This window comes from Cygnus olor, chromosome 13, assembly GCF_009769625.2.
Source record: "Cygnus olor isolate bCygOlo1 chromosome 13, bCygOlo1.pri.v2, whole genome shotgun sequence".
Lineage (NCBI taxonomy): Eukaryota > Metazoa > Chordata > Aves > Anseriformes > Anatidae > Cygnus > Cygnus olor.
The window spans coordinates 9,247,526-9,269,336 of record NC_049181.1 but is presented as its reverse complement, the minus strand read 5'-3'; the positions used below and the strand labels follow the sequence as shown (position 1 = coordinate 9,269,336).

The 21,811-nt window shown below is 46.7% G+C and overlaps 1 protein-coding gene across 10 annotated transcripts in view; it reads left to right on the top strand.

The window, feature by feature from the left end:
- The first annotated feature begins 4,808 nt into the window (after positions 1 to 4,808).
- PLS3 (plastin 3) overlaps positions 4,809 to 21,811 on the top strand; it is a 58,074-nt gene continuing 41,071 nt past the window's right edge. For 2 of the 10 annotated variants that reach the window (XM_040571954.1, XM_040571934.1), the window contains exons 1-2: positions 9,139 to 9,143; positions 10,331 to 10,475. The gene's annotated coding sequence lies outside the window, so the exon portion shown is untranslated. Of the gene's footprint in view, positions 5,038 to 6,053; positions 6,226 to 9,138; positions 9,144 to 9,247; positions 9,387 to 9,605; positions 9,617 to 9,882; positions 10,130 to 10,330; positions 10,476 to 15,260; positions 15,328 to 19,009; positions 21,436 to 21,811 lie in introns of those variants that run through there. The other 8 variants (XM_040571947.1, XM_040571949.1, XM_040571937.1 and 5 more) reach the window with 8 other exon arrangements.

The following is a 21,811-nucleotide window of genomic DNA, read 5'->3' as shown; positions in this document are numbered from 1 at the left end:
ATGGCAAATAAATCAGTGAGTCCCCTGGAAGGTCAGTCCATGATAAAACAGTAGTTAGGGGCTGTACAAAGACTTAACATGAATAAATCTGGCTTGCCACTGCTGTGCTGCAGCTGCAGAGCTCTCCTCATGCTGGATAGGTAATCATTGAAATACTCCCCTTGACAGGAAAAGCACAATTTCAAACAAACAAAACCTATATTTCAGAATAGAGAGAGCATGAAACCCCTGGGCAAACCCTTTGCCAAAGCACGAGCTTGCCTCACAACAAAATAAACAGGAGGCACTGGTAGTTTCACAACATGGTCCAGAGTCCCAAGATGTGATCAGCTATCTGGCAGTTGGGACGGTGAGAGGGAAGGCAGCTGGCAGCAGCGTGCCTGCAGCCTGGCACACTGATAATTTTGGTGGGTGATCTGCCTTCTTGTAAGAGTCTCATAAACTTCATTAGACTTTGAATATGGATTCCTTGCACAGGCCAGGCTTGCTGGATAGACTTAGTGATATTTATTTCCCCAAACATGTTCTTAAGAAAGGAAGTACCTAGAATTATTTGAGTAAATGTTTCTAGCAGGGGGCAAATTCAGTTTGCTGTAGCTCCAAAATATTACACAGAATTAAATCTTTCTTGCAATAGAGAAAAAAATAGTTCTGGCTAATTAATCTATTCATAGTGCCACTCAGTTTTTCTCTGTGATTGATGACAAGTGTTTTTGACATTAATATCCTGGTTCTTAGATTCTGTTAATGTTTTGCATAAGTATTTGCAGAAAACAAAACAAAGATCTAGTTGAGAACAGATGCCCTAATTCTAATGGAAGAACTTAACACCAGCTCCTTTAAAGCCTGTTCCTTTAAAGCCCACTTCTGATGTGGGCTCGCCACTCCCACTGTATGTTTTGCAGTTTTTCTGTGTCTTTGGCATACCCCGCAACAGAGACACAAGTTTTTAATTACCCCATCAGGCTTTCTTCCCTTCTTCCTGATTGTTGCCACCCCCCCAGTTATGGTCTATGATGATCTTGATCTTATAGGAGCTAGGTTATGCATGGGATATCAGGAATAACTTACAAAGATGCACACCATTCGATGTTTGACACCATCTCTTAGGACTGTATTGTTTCTTCCATACCATTTCCAAAAAGCACCATCTCCTGTATAACAAACCGAATATGTTTTGTTTTGTTTTGTTTTGTTTTGTTAGTGATATTGGCAGGAGCTGTCAGTCTGAAAGGAATTAGATGCGCCACTGAAAAGACAAGCATTATTTAACCTCATAGTCCCTCTCTAACTTTATCTGAGTGTTGCCTCACTAAGAGAGTCACACGTAAGTGAACATAATTATATGCTAAAGGTACACATTTTTCAATAACTCAGCCAAGAACAAGGATGTAACTTTTATACATCAGAAAAGCAGTACAGGAGATTTATTACTAAGCTGCCAGATAAGAGGCTTACATTTAAACAGACATAATTAAAATTCATTTAACTTCATTCTGTAGGCAGAGTTACACTGATATCCGTCTAACAGTGGCAAAGCCTGTTAAGGGCTGGTGCAGCTTCCTCAGGAGTCAGTGACAAAGGAGTGCTGGAGGCAGGGTCAGCCCTTCACCTGTCTGGGGATGATTATTACAATAAACAGCATTTATGGAAATTCATGTCCCTACAGTTAAAAATATTCAATACAAAAATCCAGTAGGCAATCCTTCTACTGTGGCATTATAGACAGGGCATTTTCTGATACATGTTAAATTTGCAATAATCTGCTGAAGTACTGCATTTTCAAGAAAACAAGGCCTATTGCCTTCCTTTTGAGTTCCTGTATTCTATTAGTTTGTAAAGTCAATATTCTGTGAGTGCATACTATCTTCAAAAATATTTCTCTGAAACTGTATTTAGAAGTCATATCAAATAAAACCAGCCTGTGGCGTAGATCAGGTTTGAAATACCTGCTGTCTGTTTGGGCCCAACTTCTCCATTGTGTGCCATTGTGCAGAAAGTCCCACTGGGTCAACAGTGTTCCCTGTTGTCTAAATAGCAATCTTTTTGAAAGGGCCTTTCAAAATGTCCCAAGCATTATTTCAGACAGTAGCCAACACTGATATTTCAGATCCAGCCCATGCTTCAGTCTCCACTTAAACCCTCCATGGGACTTTTCATAAGGGCACTGGTTTTTCCCTGTGACCTTTGCCAAAATTTCACCTTTCCTCACCCAGCTACTTCACCTCTGGACATAATGAAATAAGAATTCAACTGCATGCTCTCAGGAGCTTTGACAAAGTTTGTTCATATTTCCACAAAGCAGTAATTGCTGAGCCTTGTGTTTATCTTTTGCAAGGAAGGGAAGCTAGTATCTGTGTTAATGAGTGCTTTTAACCATAAATAATCACCTAAGAATGTGCATTTTTTTGTTTGTTTCTGGAAAGAAGATATTCACTAGTTATGTGTAAACACTGGACACATTTTGGAATCTCACTCAGAATATAGTAACTACATTGAGTATGCAATAAAAATCATAAACTGACCATGATGACTGTATCAGGATACTAAGCAGGGGTGGATGGATTTGTCTGCTATAGCTAAACTTTCACTGTGTATGAAGCTGTGAGGAAATCCTGAAAAAGAGGCAACTGGTAAATGTTCAATATATTTAATACTTTACTCCCTCATTTGGAGAACAAAGAGTTGCCTGTTTCATACTACTGGTTTGGACAACAGCAGGGCACAGAAACGTGTAATCTGCATTTTCTGAATAGTCAAGATCTACAAAGATAATTTCACGTCTCTAGCTCTTTTATGTTGGCATGCTAGCAAAATCTGACCAAAAATCTGAAATGTATTTTTTGCCCAAATTCGTAATCAGAATCAAAAATATACACAGTTCTGTTGTGTTGGTAGTGCAATCTGAATCATTTGCCTAATATGACCACAGGACTCCCACCATAGAGCGTAAAATAGAACTAATCCTTTAAACCAGTATAAAATTACTACTCTTATCTCCTGAGAGCTAGTCTAATAAACTGATGAATATGTACAAGCTTCTGACATCCAATAAGAAATTCAGATGTACAAGGAAAATAAAAGGACAAGGGGAAGAGGGTCTGATTCTTCTCAGGAAGCCACTCCTGCTAATGTGGAGTGGAAACTCCCACTGTGAACCATGTCACTTCCATCATGTGGAATCACTCTGTGAGGTCTTTTCATTTTGTAGCTTTGGAAAATTAACTAGAAAACAGCTTTTTCTGATGGTTTTGACAATGAAATGTGTTTTTCTTTATTCTGTAATGATTAGACTGACAGTCTTTCTGTAAATAATTCATAATGTGTGACTATGCATTTCAGATATGGAAATGTGCACCTGTAACATTGGTAACATACATAAATATTCATTACAATGTTTTTTATTGGGCAGTTCTAGCTAAGTATGTCCTACATATATTTAATTTTTAATATAAGAGGAAGAATGATCTTATGTTGGTGTGCGACAGATCTAATTATAGTTTGTTAGGTAGCTGTCACCTTTCTGCAAGTTTAATTTTCTCACAGTGGTGGAAAACAGTTAAACACACAAAAAAAATGGGATGTGCTATTGTGTTATAAAAGACTTAACACCTTGCATTAATGTTCCTATTTTATGTCTGATTTTTTTACTTTGTGCTGTTCTCACCTCTGGGCACAGACATGATTTGCCTTTCTGACCTGAAAAGGGTCTTGTGTGCCTGAAAGCATATCTGCTTTTCTCCTAAAACCCGAAGCAGCATTCAAACCTCAACCCACATTTTCTGCTGAGCCCAGTGGAGGTGGTAGTGTCGGGCTGGTGGCACACCATGCTGGGAAGCATGAGGTCCTTCATTTGAGATGCAGCTTTCTGGCCCAACTCTGTGATACACCTCTGGACCCCTGGCTCGTTCTCTCTGTTCACCTCCTTCCTCCCAGAGATGGTTTTTGCTTTTCCTTTCTTAGTTCAAGGATTCTCTTTTGTATTAACTTCTGTTCTCCACCACTTCTGTGCAAAAGTGTCGCTAAGGCCCTTGGCTTCCAGAGCCCTTCTAGCAATTTTCGGTGTTAATCTTTGTGCAGCAGATGTAGAAATTAGGACAGATATGAGGCCACCTATCCCAAATCGGACAGCTGGAGGCAGGGCAGGGCAGGGCTGTGGCAATGCCCCCTGCCCCGGAGCACAGAGCTCAGGGTGCAAGGATTCAGGCACCCCCGCACCCTCACACTTTTTCTGGGAGCCAGTCTCTGGGTTGGCCCCCCGGTGTGCCCACCTGCATCCTTAGCACCAGCATCCTCAGCACCAGCCGGGTGCTCCCTCTGGACAGAGAAGGTGAGATTGCAAGGGGAGCCCGCGCATGGGAGGAGGGGTGCACGCACTGGAAGAGGCAGGGATGCTTGTAGGCAGAAGGTATGCCAGCTTGCAGAGATGCACGCAGGGGAAGAACGAGGAAAGCTTACAGGAAAGGGGCAATGCGTGCGTGGGAGCGGGATGCGTGGCTGCACGGAGCGGGGAGGCTTACAGGGCAGGAGCAGGCACGCACGCAGGACACGAGGGATGCGTGTAGAGGGGAGCAGGGCAGGGCAGGGCAGGGCAGGGCAAGGCAGCTCCTCCCCGCCCTGAGTGACTCTCCCGACGCCTAATCGCCGCGCTGGGCCAACGTGATGTGCAGCAGCACGGCCCAATCCGGCCGGGGCGGCGGGGCCGGGGCGCGCCGAGCGCGGGCAGCGGGGTTGAGGCACGGCACGGCTCGGCACGGGGCAGCACGGCGCGGAGCGGCGCGGCACGGCTCGGCTGGGCGGCGGTGGTGAGTGCTCTCGGCAGCTCTCCCAGCGCGGCTCCAACTTGCGGAAAGTTGCTGGCTCTCGCCCCCCGGAGGAGCGCCAGCCCGGGCGGAGCATCCTGCCAGCAGCGGCGGGGCGGGAGGCTCCCACCGGCCCTTCTCGTCCCTTCTTTTTCCCTTCCTTTCCCTTCCCCTCCCGCCGCCCCGCTGCGCTCCCGGGACAATGGGGGCGGCCCCGGCCGGAGCCCCGAGCGCGGTGCGCGTCCGCCGCCCCTTCCAGCCCCGCCGCGGCGGCGAGGGGCAGCTGGTCCCGTTCGTCCCCACGGCAAACTTGGCCCCCGGGCCGAGCCGGGATGCGCTGCCCCCGGCCGCCCGTAGCGGTCTCCCCGCCGCGGCGGGACCGGGCCCGGGGCCGTGCCGAGCGGGGGGAGCCGCCGGGGCCCGGCCTCTGCCAAAACTCGAGGTTTTGGGGTGAGCCGCTCCCGCTCCCCGCCGCGGGGTCCCGCAGAGCAGGACGCAAAAGGGGGATTCAGCTGGCGTTTAACTTCGATCTCTTGCGCAGGATAGCGCGGCAGAAATGGCGAGGAAACCGGAGCCGGCTTCCCGTCTGAGCGAAGGGGGGGTGAAATAAAGTGGAGCGGTGGGGCACGCGTGTGGGTTTATTTTTATACATCTCTAATTGGGACTGGGAGAGGAAGTGTCCCCGTGCTCCCCCGGACAATGGCTTCTTGTTGGGAGGCTGGGAAGGGGACCAGCGGGGAAATCCTCAGGAGGCAAAGCTGGAGGCTCTCCTCTGCATAGGGGAGGCTGGAGCAGCCTGGCACCGGCTGTAATAGCATCAAACCCTGATGCCAGCAGAGGTAACGGGCTCCACAGGCATGACTGTGCCCCAGAGCAAGTTTTACATTTTTATCGAAGTGAAAATAGTGGTGAGACACGTGGAAGGGAATCCAATCTCCAGTTAATAGTAATCGTTCCCTGGGAGAGGCTGCGTGTGTGTGTGCACTCCGTAGTAACATCTGTACCTTCGAGCAAGGCATCACTTGGACTCCCTTTTTCTTCTTTCCATTTTTTTTTTTTTTTTTTTTTCCTTTTCAGGAGAGCTGTTAGTATAGCTCTGAGCAAATGCCATTGAATCAGCCTGGAGGTTGTTATTGCTGTTACACAATCCCAGTGGAATGCCTGTGTGCAAACTAGAGCTGGGCTTCCTGTTTTTGGTCAGTCTGTAGAAGAGACTATAAAAGATAATAGATATCTCAGATAAATTGCTTTTGCATGAGAACTTGGAGCCATTGTTCAACCAGTAACACTTGTGACACCTCAAGTGAGCCTGGTAACCTGAGAAGAAAACCTCCTTAATGCTGGGAGACTTACGCAGAGTAACTTTAAAGAGAACAGATGGAACCTGGATATAAAGAGGGAATAGTTACAGAGATCAACATATGTTAGTGCTGTTCATAATAATGTATAGAAATTCAATCTGTTTTGAAAAGAAACCTTGTTCAAAGAGGAGCTGCTGGTAGTTTGTCAGTGGTGAGCAATGTTTCTGGGGGATTAGCTGACACAAGGCGAATCCCCTGGGCGCAGTCTTCTGTAGCTGATTTCAGCCCCAGGGGAGTTTGATGGATTTCAGTGTGGGGTGTGCCCTTGGAGAACTTAAATTTAAGATCTGCTGGTTTGCATTTGAATACTTTTTGGAAAAATATACTTGAGAATAACTTGCTAAGAGATATCTTTTTGAAACGCTGCTCTTATCGCTGCCCATTAATCTTGCCAAGAGTTTAACAATTTGAGGATGTTGCTTAGTTGTAGCTGAGGTCCTCTGAAAGAATTCTCTGTGAAAGATGAATTACTCATTCTTTGTCTGTGTTAAGAGATCATAATATGATTATTAAATTGAGTTATTCAGTGCTAGATATAAAGAACTGCGCTTAACCAGTGTCTTTGTTCTCTTATCAAAGCTCATCTGACAAAAGTTTTCCCTCCTATAAAGAATGCAAATACCTCCCCAGATTAAAGAATGCCCAGAACTCTAGAAACCTATTTACTAGTTTTGTCTAGATTAGTTTCACAGTGGGGAGGGCTCTGGGGACTGAAGACTTCATTAGGTATTTGTCTGATAGATGCTTGGATTTGGGATAAATGCAGAGAAACTCCTTCCCCTGGGGCTCCTTTACTGAATTCTCTGCTCTGGGTTTCAATTGTTGTGAGATTAAGATGGTGAGTGGAGGAATTGCAGCCTTGTTAAATGGGTTTGATGCCACATCCACTCATGTGAGATCTAGTAACTCTTTCCTGTGTTTACTTGGCTACTGTGCAGCAACTTAACTTGCTTCAGAGAAATGGAAATACAACTGTTATGACTTCAAGAAGTGAATGAGAATTGCATCTTTTAACCATTGTTCAAAAAGGATGTTAGGGACAGTAATGTCCTTAACTGCAAGTGATCGAAGTATACACTTCTATAGTTAAACTTCTGTAGTAAAACTGCAAGTTCTCCATGTGGAGCATCAGTGCATTTGGGTGCATTTTTTGCTAATGTGGATAGCTTACTACACTGAGAGAAGAGAAATGCTTTCTTTTTTTACGTGGTTGATGGTGATATTGGGGAGGGAGTGCCTGTGGTATTTCTGTATCTATATAGTATCTTAATCCAATTCCTTATTAAATTGATGGTAGTGATAAGTAGTAAGTAACCTTGATCACCAAAGACAGCCTCATTTAGCCTCTGAGTTGGTGGTTGGATGGTAGTAGTTCACTTGTTGCAGTTGCCCAAGTGCACCCTATCTGTGTTCTTGGTAACCTGTTTTGTATGACATTGATAGGTGGAGAAACATGAAGAGGCTGTGTTTTTGGGGGAGGGAACACCACCCTAGATACTTTTGTTTCACAGCAATTTTTTCAGATTTCTAAGTTATAACGTCTTGCATCTCTCCTTTCCTTTTCAAAATGCCGAGTGCTGTAGACCAGAATCCTGTAGAGAGATTTGTCCCTCTTTGGGTACAGGCCTGTTGGCTTTGCCTGTGGCAAAGGAAGTGACAGTAAGGCAGCATCTCACCTATTTGTGTTATTCCATCACAGGCTGGATTTTGTATGGCTCTAGTAGTGCCCCATAAAGCACAGTCCCAGCTCAGGTAGCACCCTAGAGCAGAGGCAATTTATGATGCTGTGTTTAATGGATTTCAATGGTGACTTGCAGTGCAGCAAGGCAGGTTGGTTGACCTGATGCATGGACATGGGAATGGTTTGGATCAAAAAAGGAGTTAGAAAGCTCATATGGAAAATGAAGAACAGTATGGCTTCATGTTCCTCATTGTTGCTTTACAGTTTGCAGACAGGTGGACTGGTGAAATTTGTTTTATTTGGCTGCAACTTGGTTTATCAGTGTGCTACATAATAGCAATAAACAGCAGAAGAAACTTACGTTTGGGCTTTGCATATTACCTTTACCTCTGTGTATTAGAGCGGTAATTCAGCATGGGAAGGCAGATTCTCATCTTTCTGCTCAGTGCCAGCTGTTTAAACATGTGACTGACAATCTATCAACCTGCAATAACAGATTAATTTTTAACTTATTGGTTACAACTGAGAAGTTCTTTGCCATCTTGGGAACAGCTGCAATATGATAGGTTAATGTTTATGAACTAATTACTAAACTTTGTGTACTAGGTACTATTGAATATGGACATTGAGCTCACTGAGCAGTTAAAGTTGCTAATTGTGTCAAAAAGCCAAACATGAAGTCAGAAATGTCTACCACTAGGTCTGTGTGAATGATAGAGTTAAATGCTGAATTTGAAAGAAGTTCATCAAATAACCTTAACATGTGTGCAGAGCAAAACATTCTCTTCATTTCAAGTAGATTAAAAAGAGTTGGTCTTAGTTTTGCAATGAGGGTGATGCAAGGATGTATTAATTTATTTTTGTTGGGTTGCTCTAATGAATGACACAATATCACCTTGTTCTCTCTCCTATCCCTGGCTCCCCAAACCCTTAGATAGGCATCTGTTGCTGACATCTTTTCACATGTGTTCCTGTTGACACTTTGGGAATTGGAGCATTGCACAAGCAGCCGCGGCTGTGGCTGTTTGCTGCGACCAGCTCACGGCTGAGTTCAGTGTGCAGCACTGCTGGTTGTGTGGGGGTGTGTGGATAGACTGTCCCCCGTGTCCCCCCCCCTCTGCCAGTCCCAGAGACTTGCTCAGCCTCTAACACACCATCAGCTTTCCCTGCTTGCACCATTAAAGCCCTTTCCAGCTCAGAGCTTTCCAGCCCAGAGGTGCCTCTGTTCTTGTTGCTGGTATGTGCGTAGGTGGAAAGGGTGAGAGTTGTGATCTCAGGTCTGAAGGCAGCTGAGTGATGGTGTAACAAACACCTGGGCTCTGGGTGGTGTGGCTGGGAGAAGCAATGCTTACCGACCATCCTGGAGGTGCTCTGAGCAGAGGCAGCTCAGCTGACAGTGAGTGGCTGTAATCACTGTCAGCCATGTGACTGCTGCCCATGAATGTGCTACTGTTGTGTCTTCTGCTCCACACATTTGGGTTTGTGTTCATCCGGATGTGCTGTTTCTTTTGAGCTTATTGGATGGCAAGGGGTTTAATGAAGGTATCTCTATAGTGGTCTGCTCTCGGGGTGCTGGTATGTGTGGGATGCTTTGGGGGTGGGTTGTGCTTACGCATGCCAGCATTTAGTCTAGTTTCCTGCTGAAGTGATGGAGCAGGAAAACAGAAGTCTCCTCTTCAAAGGCGGGGGGGTGGGGCTGGCAGAGAGGATGTGCTGATCTGTGCTTTGCCGATACCATGCTCTTTGGTCCCAAAGAATTACTGGTGGTGGAGGTATTTAAGATCTTCACATGGAGGACACAGTTGACGGTGGTGCTGCCAACAGGAGAGGTGTGCAGCACTGGGGACGTGGTGCTGGGGCATCCACCGGTCTCCTGGGAGCCTGTAATCTGTTGGCTTTTTTTGGCAATAGATTAAAAATGCAAAGAATGACAAGCAAGTCCTGTCTGGCCCACTTGCAAGAATTATCATGTGTCTTCCTCTAACAGCAAGTGGTTCAGGTCTGTATTTTGTGGGTTAATGCTTGGCCTGCTCAGAGCTGGTTTTGTCACTGGGTTTGCGAGTGGTGTAAAGATGGAGAGGGGGCCCGTGTCCTCAGAGGAGTTGCTATTGGCAGAGATGGAGCTATATAAAGCCTTTCTTTCCCTTTTGCTTGTTGCCTCCTGTTAGTTTATCTCTAAATTTCACCAGCCCTGCCCTCTGGTTTGCCGTGTCCAGGTGGAATGTGCTCCTGCACTACCATGACTGTCGCCACAGGGCACGTGCATTACTGACATTGGGGAAATGGTATGGAAGAAATAAAATAATTACTGGTTTGACATGCAGCTGAGGATGTGGGAAGCAGGATGACTCTCTGAGATGTGAAGCTCTGGTTAGGACTGCGGCCGGTTGCTCATGTCAATCCATATGGGCCATATGCTTCTAACCAGTCTCCTTGTCTCATTTCCTCCTTTGAAATGCTTACAGCTGTTTTTCCTGCCTCTTCAGTAGGTTTTTGTTCCTGTAAAGACTGACAGCTCACAGATGCTCCTGGGAGTCCCTGCATAGCTGTGAAGAGAGGATACTACTGTGATCTTCAGGAGAAGATAAGGTGTAGTCTCTCTGCGGGAGGCCTAATTTCTGATGTTTTGAAGTAAGCTTTATTTTGTTTGTTTCTTTTAAAGCTGAAAACAGTTTGGTGTGTCATTCACTGTTTCCCTGATCACATAGGACACTTTGTGATGGGAAGTGAGAGACCAGGTAGTAGGTGCTGTCATTTGTTGTACTGCAAGGAAGGTGGGAATGACTTGGTAAAATACATGTCTGTGTCAAACTGGGTTGAATGCCTTTACCTAAAGGAGTTGTTGGGACGGTGCCTGTAACAAGTAAAACCTAGTGGTCTGTTTATGTAGGAGGTCCATGTGATTTCACTCTCATTTAGGTACTGAGAGCATATGAAACATCTCTGCTCTTGATGGGTTGCCTGTTGGCCATAAACTCTAAGTAAACAAAAATTCTATTGTTTTCCAAACCCCAGGCCACTTTGGTGACTCTGTATTGCCATTTTTTTTTGCAATCCTAATGTCAGAAAAAATGTTGGTGTCCCAACAGCTGTTGCACTGTTGTCAGAAATAGAAAGTCTTGTTTGGGATCCTGGTTGTATGTAGGTGGCTGGAGACTGCTTCCCTGTCGCATTCTCCCAAGGCTCTCACTGCCGTGCAAGGAGCCACAGGTTCACTCTTCCTCCTGTAGAAAATAACGTGGGGCTGCACTCTTCTGTTCCCTGCCCATGTTTTAAATGGTGACTTGTAAACTGCTCTCAGAAATAGAAAATAAAGTAATTCTGATTTATGTTCTTTTACAGCCTTGTTCTTTAGACTTAAAATACACAGGATAAGTCTGGCCCTTCCCTCTATTCACTTTTCATAGCCACCTTTGTTTTTTTAATTTATATATCTTTTTATTCTAAATTCCTCCCATCCCCAAAATAGAACAGGCATCAGCCTGCAAGCAAAGGCTGCCAGAGGTTGGTCTTGTGGGTTATAGTGGCTTTTTGGCCTGGTTGGAGACTGAGCCCCACCCGACATGGTCTTGGATTAAAAATAGCCTTTCTTTCCAGCAAGCTGAAGACTGTGTACAACACGTTCATGTCTTGGCTTCTGGGACACTGGCATGGGGAGCCCTTCAGCTGCAAAATGGCTCAGAAAATCTGCTGCTAGCACACCAGAAAGTGTTGTGGTGACCTGTGTCAGGAAGGTGCACAGCCAGGTGTCTTCTGCCCATGTGGCTATTGCAGAGATTGAGTAAAGGTCTAGCTATGCTTCCTGCACAAACTGAAAGAGTTGAAAACTGTAGGCTGGTGACCATGAACTCTGCAGTCCGGTGGCCTGGAAAGAGCTCCTGGTCCACTCTAGTGAAGATGGTTGGCTAGATAGGTGGAATAGATGTTGCACTGCTGAGACACAGATGCAGGAAGCAGTCAAGGGCTTTTTTTCTTCCTTAAATGCCTACCTCAGCTTAGGCAGTTGTGAAAAAAACTCTGGCAGAAGTTATTGTGCTTCATTACCTGAGATGGAAACATCTTAGTGTGGTAGCAAGGTGTTTTATGGGTGGCAGGAGGACCCTGAGGCTCTCCTCTCTGGAAGGAGAGCGGGGCTGGAAGAGTCTCCTGGATGGGGAGGTGCTTTCACAGAGCAAAGTGCAGTGCTACCTGGTCGTATGAACTCGGCAGGGAGTTAGGTGAGAAAGGGCATTTATGCTGCTCACTTGGCTGGGGGCTGTGCATTCGGTGGGAGATAGCAATCCCGGTCCCAAAGCACAGCCTCTTACCTTCCTTTGTTCATGTTGACCAGCATTTTGATGCCCAGCAAGAACAGCAGCAGTGTTTTGGGGCTTCTCTGGCATTAGGCTGCCAGTTTAGGTGTGCCCCAGCTCAAGAGAATTGCAAGGGCTCACAGACTGCTTCTGCCCTGTAGCCTCCCGTGCTGTCCTGACTGCCCACTCCCTCTTCCCTCCTCTTAGAAAAGGGAAAAAAAGGTGGGGAAACAGCCATTAAGAGCAGGAGGTTGACCAGTGCCTGATGTGATGCCCATCTCATGCCTTCTGTCACCTATTAGAAAAGCCAAGCCCCAAAGCCAAGGCTTCTCGGGCAGGTGGGAATGGTTGGCCCTGGGACAGCAGAGGGAAGGGCCGAGTGTCTCCTTGCTTTGGGCATCAGTTCTCTGCCTAGTAAATCTCAACCGTTGACTTCTTGCCTTGTTTCATGCTGTTTTCCATTGTTGGCCAGGCTTAGGAGGCAGCAAGTTGTTTCCCAGAGCGGTAATAGTGCCAGCCACTCACTGTCCCCTGCTGGAGACAGCGGCATGCAGTGTCTGTGGTATGTGGGGCTGGAAGCCCCTGTCCATGAAAGCCTCCAGCTTGGTCCTGAGCCCTGACAGGTGTTTTGGATAAATAAATGAGCAGGGAGCATGAGGGAAGAACAGAGATGGGAGGAGGGCAGGGAGCCCCTGTGTGGTGCCTGTTTCACGGCTATTTCTGACTAGCATGCTTCATGGGCCTGGAATGGTTTACGTGACCTTGGTGATCAAATGTCTCTCTGAAATGCTTTTTTCTCTTCAATTTTCTGTGGACTCCGCCTTGGCCTGTTCTGTTTCTGGTTCTTCTAATCTAGGCTAGACTGTATTTAAAAAAAAAAAAAAACACAAAAAACCTTCAAGATGGGAAATATTGTCTCGTTTACAAAAACCTTTGTAAACAGTCATGAAACTGACTGAAGAAGGGCGGTAGGAGGATTTTTTTTTTTCCTCCCAGAGTCTAGGGATGGAGCCTTCAGCCTTTGTCTAACTTAGTCGCATGTTTTTACTTTAGCTGAGAGTCAAGGGGCTATTAGTTCACATCTCAAATACTTAAAGTGGAAAAACTGACTCCTGCAGTTATTTCTTTACTAGACATTTTTGTGCTGAAGGGAACTGAGTTTTTTTTTTTTCTTGAAAAGAATGTTGGCTAAGCTGCTTTTAAAATTATATAAGTACAGGAACTTAAATGAGGCAACATCAGCTGTTGCCCACTGCAGAGGCAGGTCAAGACAAGGAAAACCTGCAAAATACCAGGAGAAAAAGCATAAAGAAGAAAGTCTGATCTGTGATGTCTTTGAGACAGGCAGAGTGATGTCAGAAGTGCTGCTGCTCTGTACCAGTTTTTCTAACACCAGGTGCTGGATGAGGCTGCAGTGTGGGGAGATGCTGTGCTTTTGCAGGAGGTGTCAGTGGACACCAGTGCAGCAGCTGGGGTATGCTTGGCTCTGGCATGCAGTAGGTAATCCTTCGCTTGCCCTGGGGCCTGTTTGTGGGGCTCCTGCCCATTTTATTTGACAGAACTGCTTCTTTTGCCTTGTCTCCAGATGATGGGGAGGCTGTCCTGCTAGAAGAAGGTAATTAATTGCAGAGCTCTAGGGAAGTCCTCTGGATTCCTACTGGAATTATAGCATCTCATTGAAGCGGCGGGAAACAAAGCTTAAGGAAAATCTCCTTTGTTCTCTGTTTTTTAAGATCGACATATGAAAAGTATTTTGATGGTAGAAGGAGAATAGGAATACATGTGATTCTGCACTCAAATTTATATATGTGGGACAGATTTTTGCCAATGTGTTAGGGATTAATTTAGGGCTCTCCAGAGTTGAATGCCCAAGATGTTTAAAATGCAAGTTGAAGACCTGGTATAACAAACTTGCACCCCTTCTGGATTAGATGAAAGGTGATGTGTAGTGTTTGTGGAACAAGGTTGCACTGTTACCTGTGTGTCCCTTGCGTGTTCTCCTGTGCCTATTGTGATGGAATCTGAAAATTGCAGCTACAATCCTGCTTTTCTGTATGCCCTTAAAACACCTTTGTAGGTTGGTGTTGCAGGAGTTGACAAAGTGAGGTGTGATCCTGCTTCTGCATGCTGGAAGTCCCATGTAACACTGGTATGTTAGCGGCAGGAATATTGGCCACAAGTGATGCTGTTTGTGTTGACAGAGTGGTGAAATGAGTCCCAGTTGCTGCCTTGCTTTTGCTGGGAGAGCTCAGGGCAGCCCCTCCCAGCAGACGAAACTGCTGGGTGAGCACTGAGGCTTTCAGCATTTCCGAAACAGCACTAACCAAGTGGAAACTTGAATTCCAGCTACCCATCCCTGAAATTGGCATTCATACTTCATGAAGCAGTGTTTCAGCTGGGTCATTGGCTAAACAACATCTGAAAGATCATAAATCCTGGGTCCTTGTTTACGCTGCCATCGCAATCTTATGTTCCTTCCTGATAATCAGCCAGGAAGGGTCTGTGGAGCGTTGTTTGGGTTTGGAGCAGGGCTGTGGTTTTGAGATTCCAGGATGCTGAGTCTCGTCCCAGGGACAGGCTTGGATGCTGTCCTGCCTCAGAGCCTCTGTAGCAGGACCCTAATGAGCAGGCTGATACTCAAGTCTGTTGCTGTTTTCGTTGAGTTAAAACAGTGTTTGCTTTTTGCTGTAAGTGCTGGGTGGCTGCAGTGGAATATACATAGTGTATATTTCACTATAAATCCTGTAGTTAAACATTTCCTTGACCCAACATAGAACAAGGCGCTTGTCTCCAGCTGGTCACAGGAACGAGGGAAGTGAGTTCAAAAGCCATATTGCAATTAAGCTTGCTCTTTCTTGAATTCTGCATAAAAAGTTTTGCCTCCAAAAACAGATTGAGGACTTTACACACACCTTACCCATTTCCTAAAATAAAGTTATCCTGTTACAATTGGTATGGTGCAGACAGGCAAGGGAGGAGGTTTGCCCTGTCTTCAAGATTTTTTTTTCTGTGATAGCAATGCTTTGAAGGAGGTCAGTAGAGAACAAATGGAAATACAGCTACAAATGTATTCCAGTCTTCGTGTGCTACTAGAAGTAATGACCAAGCTTGAGTCTTTGTTTAGGTAAAACTCACCTTTCCACAGAGGAGAAAAGGGAAACTGGGCCTTCTGAAAACTGCAAGTATTTTGTGTAAGTGTCCCGAATGTCTGTCTGACCTAAACTTTAGCCTGTTCCTTTCTGCTCTGTTTGGCCAAGACTGGGACTAAACTTTCTTCAGGGACGTGGATGGGAGGTTCCAGTGCAATCCTGCCTCTGCCCTGCTGCTGCCTACCCCTTTGTAACATTCTTGTTGATCTAATTTCCAGCTGGTCTCTTGCCACTGTTTAATAAGAACCAAATGCTCTAGCAAAGGCAGCGTAGTCAGACTACTTGTTGAAAAACTGAAAAACTTACATTGCCTGTGCCCGGCTAAGAAGCTCTTGGGAGTTATGTAGCTTTCTGGGGCAGGTGCTTACAGCAGCACCCAGCCTACTTTGCCCCTGTTTAGAGCCGTCGCTAGTGGTACAGCATTTTTTGCCTCCCTCCCCCAAGGGATATATAACCTTCTTATGGGTTATATAGGATAGTTTTGGTCTCTTTGCTCTTCTGAAAGTCTATATAAAAAGTTCTTGGAAAGCCATGAAATGGAGTGAGATTCAACCCTGTACTAATGGCCTTGAAACCCCCGTTATGTAAGAGTCTTTATGACTGGCACTGGTCAATAATTGATGTTAGCGCTAAGGCTTTGTGCGTTGGGTTGAAAACAACTTGGCACTTAGTTGTGCATTGCTGTTTCACGTGTCGGTCGCTCTCGCGGATAATATTCTGGATTAGCATTTGGATCTCTTTGGTCTAATCTGTGCTGTACCTTGTGGTGTTACTGCTCACGTGTCCTGCCTGAGCTGCACAGTTGCTTCGTGCCTTCTGTCAAATAGCATGCCTTGCTTAGACTTGGCTTTGTGGAAGATCTGTAGGTTTTTTTTAACTTGGAAAGATGAGGGTTTTTTCCAGTGTAATTCATAAAATATTAAACGCAGCAGCAGTAGTAGTAGTAGACTTCAGAGTATAAGAAACCTGCGGTCAAAGCAACGAATGGCTTCACAGGACAGAGGTCAGCCTGCTACCAGTAGCTTTTTTTTGTGGGCTGGAAAACATGAGGCAGCTTACTAATTAACAGCATAATGAGCTGTATGGTGAAGATAGCAGTCTAGGGACCTGAAGGCTGAGTGACAACTTGCACTGTATGTGTGAGCGGCAATCTAGCACACTCATCTTTTTATATGTCTGAACAGAGTGCAATGGCTGTAGGAGCTGCTGGAGTTGGCCTGTCCAGCAGATCCAACCTACAGAAAATTTTCTGTGGGTTCTGAGATAAAAGGAACGGTTCTAGGGGAAGCCAACAAATCTAGCCTCAAGCTAAATACCAGGAAAAGCTTCAAGGTCCCTTGAGATGAGATTCTGGACTTGTCCAGCGCAGCTGAATTCATAGGCCCACTTGCACAACAGAATGAGCCATGTGCCAAAATCTTCAAGTCTCATGGCTCTTGGCTACCTCCAGCATCTGGCAGGATGCCTGGGTGAGATACCAGTGTCTCCTTGAAGGCCCTGGTGGGCTGGGCTGGGCGTGTGACTGCTTCCCAGACTGATCTGTGACTGCACCACCGTTGCCCTGACTCACCAGTGGTGAAACCTTTTTAATGGTGGTAGGTGACCCGCAGATGAGTTGTGTGGGACTGAAGAGCCACCCAGTGGCTGTCTCCCACAGCCCCACTGCTAGCCAGGATCATTCTGCAGCAGACTGGTCTGGACAGTGGTCAACAGCTGACCAAAATTCTGCTTACTGGTCTGAGCAGGCTGTGACCAAAGTGGTGTAACCTCATCTCACGTATAGGTGGAAGATGTTACGCAGTTCCTGACCTCTGGTTCTGCGTAATTGCCAGGCTTGCTACAGTCCACAGATTTGTTTTGAGAGCCACATCCTTTTTGCTGTTGTAATCTTATTTTGAAGATTATACCAATTTACTTTCTGCTTAGTAGCCTAATGAGCTGCTTCTGTAGACAAGTTGCTGGTTCTGCTTGGCATTAGAGATGGCTCGTTTGCTGTAGGCTTCTCAAATCAAAATGAGTGTTAGATAAGTGGGTACTGTCTTTGGAAAAGCCTGGTCTGAGTAGCTGGAAAGTTTACAGAGACGCTGCTGCCACTCAGACTGTGGAATGTTCATTACTGATGGGAGGTAGCAAGGCTTATGTCAGACTTGCGTTAACTTCTTGTGAACAAATCTGTACTCCTGTAGTTTATATTGTGGTTCCATCTGCAGAAAAAACTTTTCCTTTGTATTTTTTTTAAAAGTTCCTTTTTCTTCTGCATATCAGAAGACCCCAGTATAAAGAGCTACACTTCTATTACACTGCAGATTTTGCGAAGTGACTTGGATTATATCCTCATGGAATAAACTTCATGTGGACACTTCGTATGTCTCAATTGTAAATGTGACTAAATTGGGCGTTGTCAGAAAAGGGATCAGAACAGCTCTTCTGTTTAGAAACCCTCTGTTTGGGCAGTTGTGTGTGTTCTGTAACAGTGTGATTCCAGTGTAAAACATTGTTTTCTTGAATAGTGACTTAATGTGGATATTCTTCTGGACCCTCTTTAGGTGAGCAGAGGAATGCCTGAGCCACATAAAGGATGGGCAGCCCCGGCATTTCAACTGAGAGATGTTTGTGCCTGCAGGACCCTCCTGGCAGACCACTTGCCTCCCTGTCCTTTTCCTTTCTGCAGCGGCTTGGTCCGTGGTGTGGCTGAGCTGGTGCAGCTGGGGCGCAGTGCGGGGCTGGTCCCTCTCTGCTCGTCCCATCCCTCCATGTGCTGACCCCACAGCGAGCTGGGACTGAGGAGGGGGTGGGCGTGGTGGCCTGTGGATGGCAGCACGCACAGATGCCTGCCCTGCTTGTCTGTTGTAGTTCTGCGGTGTCCAGGTCTCCTCCTCTCTGCATGCTTCAGTCCTCATCAGCCTTCATCTCATGCCATTGTAATCACCCGAAGAAAAAAAAATTTTTCATTGGAGCCAATTTATTACGACCCATGACAGGTGCAAGGCGCGCTTTGTGGTGGGTCAGGTGGAGGTGTAAAACTGGCTTAAAAAGATTCTCTGCTCCAGGTTCCTTTCTCTTGCCTCTGCTCTGGCTCAAAGAAGGTGTTGCAGAAAGGGATGGGAAGGTGCCCCTGCTCAGGCCTGTGGGACTGACGGTACCACCCACCCCTGCAATTCAGTGGGTGTTAGCTTCTGCCTGTGAAACACACCAGATAGGAGAAACTTTTTGCAGTGACAGTGCAGAAAGTGTTCCCAGCTCATCTGTAGTCTCTCGTTTTACAAACAAAACAAAACCCTGTACTCCCTGTTGCCCATGATCTCAAGGGAATAACTCATTCTTTTTTTTCTCCCTCCATGTATCCCCTCTCCACACCCACCTCTGTCTTTAGAATTTAATAAAGTGGGTGACTCAGTACTAAATAAAGCCTGCTTCCGGCATCATCTGCTTGTGGCTCATTTCCTGAAGCTGACATCAGTGGAGCCTCTGATTTCCTTATGAAATAGTAAGACATGAGATATCCTTTCCACAGTGTTCTGGGCATACTTGCTGACTTCTCTGGTGATTGCATGCCCCCCCTGCTCTAAGCTGTGAAGAACTAGTTAGTTAATTAGTGTGCTGAGCTCTGCTGGAGCACAGGGTAGATTGGGCAAGTCCTCAGATTTGCTTTACACTGTAAAATCACACTCTAGTTTGCGAGCATTTTAAAAATAAAGACACACTTTCAGACCCTACTGCATATGCAGGTTTTTATTAAATAAGCATGAGCCTGACTAATGTCTTGCTTTCTTCCTGGTGACAGGCTTGTTGAAAGAGTAGCTCAGAAAGCTTTTAAGGGGGAAATTTCGCAAAGACAGATTTTTCTTTCTTTAAAGAGACTAATAAATCGAAGAGTTAAGGTCAAATACTTGCTCCTTGGTTGTCAAATCCTTCTACAGATGTTTGCTTGATGGAATGTACTTTGCAGTTGGTCAGCGTCTGAAGGTGAAGGCAAGAAGTGCATAAAACCTGTTTGTGTTTAAAAAGCACAGGAGAGAGTGCTTCTGTCCATTTGTGCATAACTTCATTAAAATCTTTGTCTTTAAAGAGAGTGGACAGAACTGTGGGAGGGGACAGTCTGGTGCTTAGTAAATGGTCACTGATCCCAGTCCAAATGACAAGGTGGCTGACCATCAACTTTGCTCTCTAAAGCCCCCTGACTTGCAAAGGGTGGTGTTTTCTGTTTGATAGAATAAACTACATAGGTTACGTGGCTCCTCTTCCAACTAGTTACTATTTTTGCTCTTTCTCCTCCCTCTCTTTCGAAGGAGGGGGATGCTCTTGAAAATGCTTGGTATGCTGAGCAGCTGTTCAGTGGTAAAAAAGACAAAGAATGCAAGATGTGTGAGTGTACTGCTGCAGGGCAGGTGACCGAGGCTGAAAAGTTTCTCTTGAATAATCCTGGCCTTTCCTGTCACTTGTTACTTGTCCTCCTGTTTCCCCAGCTCACACTACTCCCGTACGGCACCAGAGCAGGCGAGGGCCAGGCTGGGGCAGGAGGCTGAGCTGTGTTTGCTGCTCCTGGAGGCCTGCAGGGTGGCGCGAGCAGGGGCAGCGGGTGCAGCATCGCTGGGTGGGTGCGATTGGGGGCCGTGGCAGTGCAGAAGGGGCCGTCAGTGGGTGTTAATGCTCTGCTGGACTGGTGTAACATAGAGGTGCTAGGAAGGGGGGTGCACCATGTCTTACACTACCTGGCTGGATGGCAGAGTGGAGCCCAGCAAACTGCTTTTTGAAGCAGGAGGTGGAGGTGCCCTCATTCAAAACGCTTCCCCAGAAGTGGTTGGCGGTTCTTGTATAGCTTCCAGTATTATCATCGCATCTCTTGGCATTGCTAGCTAGGGCTAGAAAAGGGTTCTTCTGGAGGGGGCTGGAGAGCCTGGTGTCCAGGAGCAGGTGGTGGTGCTTGCTGGGGAGAGCTGTGGGGTCACCTACCCTGCTGTAGCCGAAGGCCACCACGTGGTACCATTCCTTCCTTCCCCAGAGCATTACCAGGGCAGGGGGTGAGGGGAGAGGAGGAGAGAGGGGAGAGGTGACTCCTGGGCTACTCTCTCCATTGCCTCATCACCTGGCAGGCAGTGGCTGCTCCTGCAGCTCTGTCTGAGTAACCTCTGGAGGGCAAATGCGTGTTAGTGGCCTCCCAGCGAAACTTGGCAACTGGAACCGGGGAGGAGATGCGTCCTTGCGCAACGATGCGCTGGAGGGATCCTGTCCCCGGTGTGTCAGCACCTCCCTGCAATTGAAGGGCATTCTTGCTGCTGGTGACGTCCTTTGCTGTTGACCCTGACAGCACCGCTGTCCTCCTTCCTGTGTGTGGGTTTCGGTCTGTGGTCCTGGCACAATTCATGCCTCTCTGCATCCCTTCTGGACACAAGTAGTGCCGGCAAACCAACCGGGGCAGAAGGGGCGGAAGGTCTTCACCTTAATGAATCCTCTTGCTCCAGCCACATATTTTAATGAGAGAATGGTTGATTTTTTTTTTTTGTGGTCAGGTTCCTCTGCAATGAGATGTATGCTCCTGGGTTGCTGGCAGTGGTGAGGGAAGGGCTCCTCGTCCCGTGTGTGCCCCTTGCTGGGGCATGGGTGCCTTCCGCTTCGTGCAGGAGAGCGGATGCCTTGTCACCTGATCAGAGCAACCTCTGAGCACCTCAGGCATATCCTGTGCTTCCCTAAAAGGCTTTCTTAGGGAGGAAGAGGAAAATACGCTGGTGCACTGGGCTGACCGTAAAACTCCTATTTTGGAAGAGCACAGGCAGCCGCGTTTGCCCAGCCACGCTGGAGGAAGCAGGCTGGGAGCGGCGGGGAGCTGTGCTGGGGCGTGCCATGGCGAGGAGTGGTGCTGGCGCTGCCGAAGCACTATTTTGGGTTTGCGTGTAATTGCAGGTTGCACCAACGAGGCTGGGTTTGGAGATATTTAGAGAGCTGAGTGCTTTTAAAGCTGCAGAAAAACTGGCTGCCGCTGATCGTCTACAAACGTGGAGGGTGGGTGTGTTTCATGCACACCCGCTGAGCGCAACTTTGACTTCTCCTCACCCTGGAGCCACTGAGCATCTGTGTTGGCTGAGGACAGCGGGTGGCGATGCCCTTTCCCTCCTCGGCAAAGGGAACAGTGGCAGTTAGCAGCCCCATGGGGTGCGTTACTCCTACCTGGAAAAGAGAATAAGTAGAGGTTTAAAGCTCCATGGGCTGGTGGCTTTTAGTTGTCTGCCTCTGCAGCGTGGGTCTGACACCTACAAACCTGCAGGTGCTGCTTTTCTCTCCCAGCAACACTCTTGCCAGAGGCAAGGGGAGGAGGTTTTTCTTTTCCCTCCTCAGATCAGGCATTGCTCCTATCAAGCCCTGAAGGAGCAAGGACAGAGCTGTCACAGAAGAAATCATAGTCTAGTTTGGGAGCTGAGTTTTTGCATGCTGTCTCTAAGACCAGTAAAGCCCCAAAGCCTAAAACTTCCTAAAACTCAGTGTGAGGTTTTTATTGTGTGGTGTGTTTGCACATAAAAACAGAGAGGGA